The sequence below is a fragment of the Pristiophorus japonicus genome, chromosome 28, assembly GCF_044704955.1.
Source record: "Pristiophorus japonicus isolate sPriJap1 chromosome 28, sPriJap1.hap1, whole genome shotgun sequence".
In the NCBI taxonomy this organism is placed as follows: Eukaryota; Metazoa; Chordata; class Chondrichthyes; family Pristiophoridae; genus Pristiophorus; species Pristiophorus japonicus.
In genome coordinates this window covers 16,670,764-16,681,871 of record NC_092004.1, presented here as the reverse complement: position 1 = coordinate 16,681,871, position 11,108 = coordinate 16,670,764, and positions in this window count along the sequence as shown.

The window sequence follows — 11,108 nt, the reverse complement described above, 5'->3', positions numbered from 1 at the left end:
GAGGGAGAGGGCATCATGGTCAGTCTGGTACAGGGGAGGGTATGGGGGTTCTTGGGCTGTCTGGGACAGGGGAGGGTGAGGGGAGTTCTGCGTCAGTCTGGGACAGGGGAGGGTGAGGGGAGTTCTGCGTCAGTCTGGGACAGGGGAGGGTGAGGGGAGGTCTGGGTCAGGGGAGGGTGAGGGGGTTCTGGGTCAGTCTGGGACAGGGGAGGGTGAGGGGTTTCTGGATCAGTCTGGGACATGGGAGGGTGAGCGGAGGTCTGGGACAGCGGAGGGTGAGGGGGTTCTGGGTCAGTCTGGGACAGGGGAGGGTGAGGGGCGTCTGGGTCAGTCTGGGACCTGGGTGCGTGAGGGGGTTCTAGGCCAGTCTTGGACAGGGGAGGGTGAGGGGGGTCAAGGTCAGTCTGGGACAGGGGAGGGTGAGGGGGTTCTGGGTTAGCCTGGGACAGCGGAGGGTGAGGGGTTCTGGGTCAGTCTGGGACAGTGGAGGGTGAGGGGGTTCTGGGTCAGTCTGGGACAGGGGAGGGTGCGGGAGGTCTGGGTCAGCCTGGGACAGGGGAGGGTGAGGGGGTTCTGGGGCAGTCTGGGACAGGGGAGGGTGAGGGGAGTTCTGGGTCAGTCTGGGACAGGGTAGGGTGAGGAAGGCTCTGGGTCAGTCTGGGACAGGGGAGGGTGATGGGAGGTCTGGGACAGGGGAGGGTGAGCGGGTTCTGGGTCAGTCTGGGACAGGGGAGGGTGAGCGGAGGTCTGGGTCAGTTTGGGACAGGGGAGGGTGAGGGGAGGTCTGGGTCAGTCTGGGACATGGGCGGGTGAGGGTGTTTTAGGTCAGTCTGGGACAGGGGAGGGTGAGGGGGTTCTAGGCCAGTCTTGGACAGGGGAGGGTGAGGGGGGTCAAGGTCAGTCTGGGACAGGGGAGGGTGAGGGGGTTCTGGGTTAGCCTGGGACAGCGGAGGGTGAGGGGTTCTGGGTCAGTCTGGGACAGTGGAGGGTGAGGGGGTTCTGGGTCAGTCTGGGACAGGGGAGGGTGCGGGAGGTCTGGGTCAGCCTGGGACAGGGGAGGGTGAGGGGGTTCTGGGGCAGTCTGGGACAGGGGAGGGTGAGGGGAGTTCTGGGTCAGTCTGGGACAGGGTAGGGTGAGGAAGGCTCTGGGTCAGTCTGGGACAGGGGAGGGTGATGGGAGGTCTGGGACAGGGGAGGGTGAGCGGGTTCTGGGTCAGTCTGGGACAGGGGAGGGTGAGCGGAGGTCTGGGTCAGTTTGGGACAGGGGAGGGTGAGGGGAGGTCTGGGTCAGTCTGGGACATGGGCGGGTGAGGGTGTTTTAGGTCAGTCTGGGACAGGGGAGGGTGAGGGGGGTCTGGGACAGTCTGGGACAGGGGAGGGTGAGTGGGTTCTGGGTTAGCCTGGGACAGGGGAGGGTGAGGGGTTCTGGGTCAGGGGAGGGTGAGCGGGTTCTGGGTCAGTCTGGGACAGGGGAGGGTGAGCGGAGGTCTGGGTCAGTTTGGGACAGGGGAGGGTGAGGGGAGGTCTGGGTCAATCTGGGACATGGGCGGGTGAGGGTGTTTTAGGTCAGTCTGGGACAGGGGAGGGTGAGTGGGTTCTGGGTCAGTCTGGGACAGGGGAGGGTAAGGAGGTTCTAGGTCAGTCAGAGACAGGGGAGGGTGAGGGGTTCTGGGTCAGTTTGGGACAGGGGAGGGTGAGGGGGGTTCTGAGTCAGTCTGGGAAAGGGCAGGGTGAGGGAAGGTCTGGGACAGGGGAGGGTGAGAGGAGGCCTGAGTCAGTCTGGGACAGGGGAGGGTGAGGATGTTCTGGGTCAGTCTGTGACAGGGGAGGGTGAGGGGGGTCTGGGTCAGTCTGGGACCGGGGAGCGTGAGGGGGATCTAGGTCAGTCTGGGACAGGGGAGGGTGAGGGGATTCTAGGTCAGTCTGGTTCAGGGGAGGGTGAGGAAGGTTCTGGGTCAGCCTGGGACAGGGGAGGGTGAGGGGAGGTCTGGGTCAGTCTGGGACGGGGAGGGTAAGGGGAGGTCTGGGTCAACCTGGGACAGCGGAGGGAGAGGGCATCATGGTCAGTCTGGTATAGGGGAGGGTATGGGGGTTCTTGGGCTGTCTGGGACAGGGGAGGGTGAGGGGAGTTCTGCGTCAGTCTGGGACAGGGGAGGGTGAGGGGAGTTCTGCGTCAGTCTGGGACAGGGGAGGGTGAGGGGAGGTCTGGGTCAGGGGAGGGTGAGGGGGTTCTGGGTCAGTCTGGGACAGGGGAGGGTGAGGGGTTTCTGGATCAGTCTGGGACATGGGAGGGTGAGCGGAGGTCTGGGACAGCGGAGGGTGAGGGGGTTCTGGGTCAGTCTGGGACAGGGGAGGGTGAGGGGCGTCTGGGTCAGTCTGGGACCTGGGTGCGTGAGGGGGTTCTAGGCCAGTCTTGGACAGGGGAGGGTGAGGGGGGTCAAGGTCAGTCTGGGACAGGGGAGGGTGAGGGGGTTCTGGGTTAGCCTGGGACAGCGGAGGGTGAGGGGTTCTGGGTCAGTCTGGGACAGTGGAGGGTGAGGGGGTTCTGGGTCAGTCTGGGACAGGGGAGGGTGCGGGAGGTCTGGGTCAGCCTGGGACAGGGGAGGGTGAGGGGGTTCTGGGGCAGTCTGGGACAGGGGAGGGTGAGGGGAGTTCTGGGTCAGTCTGGGACAGGGTAGGGTGAGGAAGGCTCTGGGTCAGTCTGGGACAGGGGAGGGTGATGGGAGGTCTGGGACAGGGGAGGGTGAGCGGGTTCTGGGTCAGTCTGGGACAGGGGAGGGTGAGCGGAGGTCTGGGTCAGTTTGGGACAGGGGAGGGTGAGGGGAGGTCTGGGTCAGTCTGGGACATGGGCGGGTGAGGGTGTTTTAGGTCAGTCTGGGACAGGGGAGGGTGAGGGGGGTCTGGGACAGTCTGGGACAGGGGAGGGTGAGTGGGTTCTGGGTTAGCCTGGGACAGGGGAGGGTGAGGGGTTCTGGGTCAGTCTGGGACAGGGGAGGGTGAGGGGGTTCTGGGTCAGTCTGGGACAAGGGAGGGTGAGGGTGTTCTAGGTCAGTCAGAGACAGGGGAGTGTGCGGGAGGTCTGGGTCAGCCTGGGACAGGGGAGGGTGAGAGGGTTCTGGGTCAGTCTGGGACAGGGGAGGGTAAGGAGGTTCTAGGTCAGTCAGAGACAGGGGAGGGTGCGGGAGGTCTGGGTCAGCCTGGGACAGGGGAGGGTGAGGGGTTCTGGGTCAGTTTGGCACACGCGAGGGTGAGGGGGTTCTGGGGCAGTCTGGGACAGGGGAGGGTGATGGGAGGTCTGGGACATGGGAGGGTTACTGGGTTCTGGTTCAGTCTGGGACAGGGGAGGGTGAGGGGAGGTCTGGGTCAGTCAGAGACAGGGGAGGGTGAGTGGAGGTCTGGTACAGGGGAGGGTGAAGGGGTTCTGGGTCAGTCTGGGACAGGGGAGGGTGAGGGGAAGTCTGTGTCAGTCTGGGACAGGGGTGGGTGAGGTGTTCTGAGTCAGTCTTGGAGAGTGGAGGGTGAGCGGGTTCTGAGTCAGTCTGGGACAGGGGAGGGTGAGGGGTTCTTGTCAGTCTGGGAGAGGGGAGGGTGAGCGGGTTCTGGGTTAGTTTGGGACAGGGGAGCGTGAGGGGTTCTGGGTCTGTCTGGGACAGGGAGGGTGAGGGGAGGTCTGAGTCAGTCTGGGACAGGGGAGGGTGAGGGGATTCTGAGTCAGTCTGGGACAGGGGAGGGTGAGGGGGGTTCTGAGTCAGTCTGGGAAAGGGCATGGTGAGGGAAGGTCTGGGACAGGGGAGGGTGAGAGGAGGCCTGAGTCAGTCTGGGACAGGGTAGGGTGAGGGTGTTCTGGGTCAGTCTGGGACAGGGGAGGGTGAGGGGGGTCTGGGTCAGTCTTGGACCGGGGAGCGTGAGGGGAGGTCTGGGTCAGTCTGGGACAGGGGAGGGTGAGAAAGGTTCTGGGTCAGCCTGGGACAGGGGAGGGTGATGGGAGGTCTGGGACAGGGGAGGGTGAGGGGGTTCTTGGTCAGTCTGGGACAGGGGAGGGTGAGGGGAGGTCTGGGTCAGACTGAGACAGGGGAGGCTGAGGGGTTCTGGGTCAGTCTGGGACATGGGAGGGTGAGGGGGTTCTGGGGCAGTCTGGGACAGGTGAGGATGAGGGGAGGTCTGGGTCAGTCTGGGACAGGGGAGGGTGAGGGGGTTCTGGGTCAGTCTGGTATGGGGAGGGTGAGGAAGGTTCTGGGTCAGCCTGGGACAGGGGAGGGTGATGGGAGGTCTGGGACAGGGGAGGGTGAGGGGGTTCTTGGTCAGTCTGGTACAGGGGAGCGTGAGGGGGTTCTGGGTCAGTCTGGGACAGGGGAGGGTGAGGGCAAGTCTGGGTCAGTCTGGGACAGGGGAGGGTGAGGGGGTTCTGAGTCAGTCTGGGACAGGGGAGGGTGAGGGGAGGTCTGGGTCAGTCTGGGACTGTGGAGGCTGAGTGGAGTTCTGAGTCTGTCTGGGACGGGGAGGGTAAGGGGAGGTCTGGGTCAACCTGGGACAGCGGAGGGAGAGGGCATCATGGTCAGTCTGGTACAGTGGAGGGGGAGGAGAGGTCTGGGTCAGGGGAGGGTGAGGGGGTTCTGGGTCAGTCTGGGACAGGGGAGGGTGAGGGGGTTCTGGATCAGTCTGGGACATGGGAGGGTGAGCGGAGGTCTGGGACAGGGGAGGGTGAGGGGGTTCTGGGTCAGTCTGGGACAGGGGAGGATGAGGGGGGTCTGGGTCAGTCTGGGACCTGGGTGCGTGATGGGGTTCTAGGCCAGTCTTGGACAGGGGAGGGTGAGGAAGGTTCTGGGTCAGCCTGGGACAGGGGAGGGTGAGGGGTTCTGGGTCAGCCTGGGACAGGCGAGGGTGAGGGGTGTCTGGGTCAGTCTGGGACAGAGGAGGGTGAGGGGGTTCTGGGTTAGCCTGGGACAGGGGAGGGTGAGGGGTTCTGGGTCAGTCTGGGACAGGGGAGGGTGAGGGGTTCTGGGACAGTCTGGGACAGGGGAGGGTGAGGGGGTTCTGGGACAGTCTGGGACAGTGGAGGGTGAGGGGGTTCTGGGTCAGTCTGGGACAGGGGAGGGTGAAGGGGGTCTGGGTCAGTCTGGGACAGAGGAGGGTGAGGGGGTTCTGGGTTAGCCTGGGACAGGGGAGGGTGAGGGGTTCTGGGTCAGTCTGGGACAGGGGAGGGTGAGGGGGTTCTGGGGCAGTCTGGGACAGTGGAGGGTGAGGGGGTTCTGGGTCAGTCTGGGACAGGGGAGGGTGAGGGGGGTCTGGGTCAGTCTGGGACAGAGGAGGGTGAGGGGGTTCTGGGTTAACCTGGGACAGGGGATGGTGAGGGGTTCTGGGTCAGTCTGGGACAGGGGAGGGTGAGGGGGGTCTGGGTCAGTCTGGGACAGAGGAGGGTGAGGGGTTCTGGGTCAGTCAGGGACAGGGGAGGGTGAGGGGGGTCTGGGTCAGTCTGGGACAGAGGAGGGTGAGGGGGTTCTGGGTTAACCTGGGACAGGGGATGGTGAGGGGTTCTGGGTCAGTCTGGGACAGGGGAGGGTGAGGGGGGTCTGGGTCAGTCTGGGACAGGGGAGGGTGAGGGGGTTCTAGGTCAGTCAGAGACAGGGGAGGGTGCGGGAGGTCTGGGTTAGCCTGGGACAGGGGAGGGTGAGGGGGTTCTGGGGCAGTCTGGGACAGGGGAGGGTGAGGAAGGTTCTGGGTCAGTCTGGGACAGGGGAGGGTGATGGGAGGTCTGGGACATGGGAGGGTTACTGGGTTCTGGGTCAGTCTGGGACAGGGGAGGGTGAGGGGAGGTCTGGGTCAGTCAGAGACAGGAGAGGGTGAGTGGAGGTCTGGTAACAGGGGAGGGTGAAGGGGTTCTGTGTCAGTCTGGGACAGGGGAGGGTGAGGGGCTTCTGGGTCCGTCTGGGAGAGGGGAGGATGAGGGGGTTCTAGGTCAGTCTGGGACAGGGGAGGGTGACGGGGTTCTGGGTTAGTTTGGGACAGGGGAGGGTGAGGGGTTCTGGGTCAGTCTGGGACAGGGAGGGTGAGGGGAGGTCTGGGACAGGGGAGGGTGAGAGGAGGCCTGAGTCAGTCTGGGACAGTGGAGGGTGAGGGTGTTCTGGGTCAGTCTGCGACAGGGGAGGGTGAGGGGGTTCTAGGTCAGTCTGGGACAGGGGAGGGTGAGGGGGTTCTAGGTCAGTCTGGTTCAGGGGAGGGTGAGGGGGTTCTAGGTCAGTCTGGGACAGGGGAGGGTGAGGGGGTTCTAGGTCAGTCTGGTTCAGGGGAGGGTGAGGAAGGTTCTGGGTCAGCCTGGGACAGGGGAGGGTGATGGGAGGTCTGGGACAGGGGAGGGTGAGGGGGTTCTTGGTCAGTCTGGTACAGGGGAGCGTGAGGGGGTTCTGGGTCAGTCTGGGACAGGGGAGGGTGAGGGGAAGTCTGGGTCAGTCTGGGACAGGGGGGGGTGAGGGGGTTCTGAGTCAGTCTGGGACAGGGGAGGGTGAGGGGAGGTCTGGGTCAGTCTGGGACAGTGGAGGCTGAGTGGAGTTCTGAGTCTGTCTGGGACGGGGAGGGTAAGGGGAGGTCTGGGTCAACCTGGGACAGCGGAGGGAGAGGGCATCATGGTCAGTCTGGTACAGGGGAGGGTGTGGGGGTTCTTGGGCAGTCTGGGACAGGGGAGGGTGAGGGGAGTTCTGCGTCAGTCTGGGACAGGGGAGGGTGAGGAGGGTTCTGGGTCAGTCTGGGACAGGGGAGGGTGAGGGGAGGTCTGGGTCAGGGGAGGGTGAGGGGGTTCTGGGTCAGTCTGGGACAGGGGAGGGTGAGGGGGTTCTGGGTCAGTCTGGGACAGGGGAGGGTGAGGGACGTCTGGGTCAGTCTGGGACCTGGGTGCGTGAGGGGGTTCTAGGCCAGTCTTGGACAGGGGAGGGTGAGGGGTGTCAAGGTCAGTCTGGGACAGGGGAGGGTGAGGAGGTTCTGGGTTAGCCTGGGACAGCGGAGGGTGAGGGGTTCTAGGTCAGTCTGGGACAGTGGAGGGTGAGGGGGTTCTGGGTCAGTCTGGGACAGGGGAGGGTGCGGGAGGTCTGGGTCAGCCTGGGACAGGGGAGGGTGAGGGGATTCTGGGTCAGTCTGGGACACGGGAGGGTGAGGGGGTTCTGGGCCAGTCTGGGACAGGGGAGGGTGAGGGGAGTTCTGGGTCAGTCTGGGACAGGGTAGGGTGAGGAAGGTTCTGGGTCAGTCTGGGACAGGGGAGGGTGATGGGAGGTCTGGGACAGGGGAGGGTGAGCGGGTTCTGGGTCAGTCTGGGACAGGGGAGGGTGAGCGGAGGTCTGGGTCAGTTTGGGACAGGGGAGGGTGAGGGGAGGTCTGGGTCAGTCTGGGACATGGGCGGGTGAGGGTGTTTTAGGTCAGTCTGGGACAGGGGAGGGTGAGGGGGGTCTGGGACAGTCTGGGACAGGGGAGGGTGAGTGGGTTCTGGGTTAGCCTGGGACAGGGGAGGGTGAGGGGTTCTGGGTCAGTCTGGGACAGGGGAGGGTGAGGGGGTTCTGGGTCAGTCTGGGACAAGGGAGGGTGAGGGTGTTCTAGGTCAGTCAGAGACAGGGGAGTGTGCGGGAGGTCTGGGTCAGCCTGGGACAGGGGAGGATGAGGGGTTCTGGGTCAGTCTGGGACACGGGAGGGTGAGGGGGTTCTGGGGCAGTCTGGGACAGGGGAGGGTGAGGAAGGTTCTGGGTCAGTCTGGGACAGGGGAGGGTGATGGGAGTTCTGGGTCAGTCTGGGAAAGGGGAGGGTGATGGGAGATCTGGGACAGGGGAGGATGAGGGGTTCTGGGTCAGTCTGGGACACGGGAGGGTGAGGGGGTTCTGGGTCAGTCAGGGACAGGGGAGGGTGAGGGGTGTTCTGGGTCAGTCTGGGACACGGGAGGGTGAGTGGTGGTCTGGTACAGGGGAGGGTGAGGGGGTTCTGGGTCAGTCTGAGACAGGGGAGAGTGAGGGGAAGTCTGTGTCAGTCTGGGACAGGGGAGGGTGAGGTATTCTGAGTCAGTCTGGGACAGGGGAGGGTGAGGGGTTCTGGTCAGTCTGGGACAGGGGAGGGTGAGGGGGTTCTGGGTCAGTCTGGGACAGGGAAGGGTGAGGGGGTTCTGGGTTAGTTTGGGACAGTGTAGGGTGAGGGTTTCTGGGTCAGTCTGGGACAGGGGAGGTTGAGGGGAGGTCTGAGTCAGTCTGGGACAGGGGAGGGTGAGGGGATTCTGAGTCAGTCTGGGAAAGGGCAGGGTGAGGGAAGGTCTGGGACAGCGGCGGGTGAGAGGAGGCCTGAGTCAGTCTGGGACAGGGGAGGGTGAGGGGGTTCTGGGTCAGTCTGGGACAGGGTAGGGTGAGGGGGTTCTAGTTCAGTCAGGGACAGGGAAGGGCGAGGGGGGGTCTGGGTCAACCGGGACAGGGGAGGGTGTGGGCTTCTGGGTCAGTCTTGGACAGGGGACGGTGAGGGGGTTCTTGAGCAGTCTGGGACAAGGGAGGGTGAGGGGAGGTCTGCGTCAGTCTGGGACAGGGGAGGGTGAGGGGGTTCTGAGACAGTCTGGGACAGGGGAGGGTGAGGAGGTTTCTGGGTCAGTCTGGGACAGGGGAGGGTGAGGGGAGGTCTGTGACAGGGGAGGGTGAGGGAGTTCTGGGTCAGTCTGGGACAGGGGAGGGTGAGGGTGTTCTGGATCAATCTGGGACAGGTGAGGGTGAGCGGAGGTCTGGGACAGGGGAGGGTGAGGGGGTTCTGGGTCAGTCTAGGACAGGGGAGGGTGAGGGGGTTCTGGGTTAGCCTGGGACAGAGGAGGGTGAGGGGGTTCTGGGTCAGTCTGGGACACGGGAGAATGAGGAAGGTTCTGGGTCAGCCTAGGACAGGGGAGGGTGATGGGAGGTCTGGGACAGGGGAGGGTGAGGGGGTTTGGGGCAGTCTGGGACAGGGGAGGATGAGGGGAGGTCTGGGTCAGTCTGGGACAGGGGAGGATGAGGAAGGTTCTGGGTCAGCCTGGGACAGGGGAGGGTGAGGGGTTCTGGGTCAGTCTGGGACAGCGGAGGGAGAGGGCTTCTGGGTCAGTCTGGACAGGGGAGGGTGAGGGGAAGTCTGGGTCAGTCTGGGACAGGGGAGGGTGAGGGGTTCTGAGTCAGTCTGGGACAGTGGAGGCTGAGTGGAGTTCTGAGTCTGTCTGGGACGGGGAGGGTGAGGGGAGGTCTGGGTCAATCTGGGACAGGGGAGGATGAGGGATTCTGGTCAATCTGGGACAGGGGATGGTGAGGGGGTTCTGGGTCAGTCTGGGACAGGGGAGTGTGAGGGGAGGTCTGGGTCAGTCTTGGACAGGGGAGGGTGAGGGGAGGTCTGGGTCAGTCTGGTACAGGGGAGAGTGAGGGGGGTTCTGAGTCAGTCTGGGACAGCGCAGGTTGAGGGAAGGTCTGGAACAGGGGAGATTGAGGGGAGGCCTGAGTCAGTCTGGGACAGGGGAGGGTGAGGGGAGGTCTGGGTCAGTCTGGGACAGGGGAGTGTGAGGGTGCTCTGGGTCAGTCTGGGACAGGGGAGGGTGAGGGGATTCTGGGTCAGTCTGGGACAGGGGAGTGTGAGGGGAGGTCTGAGTCAGTCTTGGACAGGGGAGGGTGAGGGGGTTCCGGGTCAGTCCGGGACAGTGGAGGGTGAGGGTGGTTCTGGTTCAGTCTGGGACAGGGGAGGGTGAGGGGGTTCTGGGTCAGTCTGGGACAGTGGAGGGTGAGGGTGGTTCTGGGTCAGTCTGGGACAGGGGAGGGTGAGGGGGTTCTGGGTCAGTCTGGGACAGGGGAGGGTGAGGGGAAGTCTGGGTCAGTCTGGGACAGGGGAGGATGAGGGGGGTTCTGGGTTAGTCTGGGACAGGGGAGGGTGAGGGGAGGTCTGGGTCAGTCTGGGACAGGGGAGGGTGAGGGGGGTTCGGGTTAGTCTGGGACAGGGGAGGGTGAGGCGTGTGGTCTGGGACAGGGGTGGATGAGGGTGTCCTGGGTCAGTCTGGGACAGGGGAGGGTGAGGGTGTCCTGGGTCAGTCTGGGACAGGGGAGGGTGAGGAGTGGGGTCTGGGACAGGGGAGGGTGAGGGGATTCTGGGTCAGTCTGGTACAGGGGAGTGTGATTGGAGGTCTGGGACAGGGCAGGGTGAGGGGGGATCTGGTTCTGGGTCAGTCTGGGACCAGGATAATTGAGGGAGGTGTTATCTGCTCCAGCCCTGTACAGTGCCCAGTAAGTGGCGCACATTTCCTGAATGTGTGCTGGGAATTGAAGATGTTTGATTTGTATTTCTGCCCCCAGCCAGAGTCAGCGTCTTGAGGGGAGGAGAGCGGCTGTGGATAAATGTAACTCCATGCAGCTCACAGTGAGAGTGGAGCTAACATGCGGAGGGGGGAGTCTGTGGGTGGGGGGTGAGGTCGAGGGATCACTGCCCCCATGTGGTGACCCAGTATCTCAGATCAGTGGGGCAGAGCTCTGAGGTCTGGGAGCTTCTCCAGGGTCCGTGAGGTTCCATGGTCTCTGTGACTTCTCAGGAGGAGCGCAGAATGTGGGGATTCAACATCAATCTGACTCAGGATTCATGACCAGAAGGTTTGAAGACGTTCCCCTTCTGTCTGCGGACCCTCAGCCGCGACTCCCCCAGAAACAGGGCAGATCGTGCAGCCCCTGTAGTGTGCAGTATGTTCAGTGTCTGACCCTCAGCTGCCCCAGGGAGGGGGCAGTGTGTGCTGTCCCTGTGGGGTGCAGTATGTTCAGTGTCTGACTCTGAGCTGCCCCAGGGAGGGGGTAGTGTGTGATGTCCCTGTTGGGTGCAGTGTCTGACCCTGAGCTACCCCAGGGAGGGGGCAGTGTGTGCTGTCCCTGTGGGGTGCAGTATGTTCAGTGTCTGACTCTGAGCTGCCCCAGGGAGGGGGTAGTGTGTGATGTCCCTGTGGGGCGCAGTGTCTGACCCTGAGCTACCCCAGGGAGGGGGCAGTGTGTGATGTCCCTGTGGGGTGCAGTGTCTGACCCTGAGCTGCCCCAGGGAGGGGGCAGTGTGTGATGTCCCTGTGGTGTGCATTATGTTCAGTGTCTGACACTGAGCTGCCCCAGGGAGGGGGC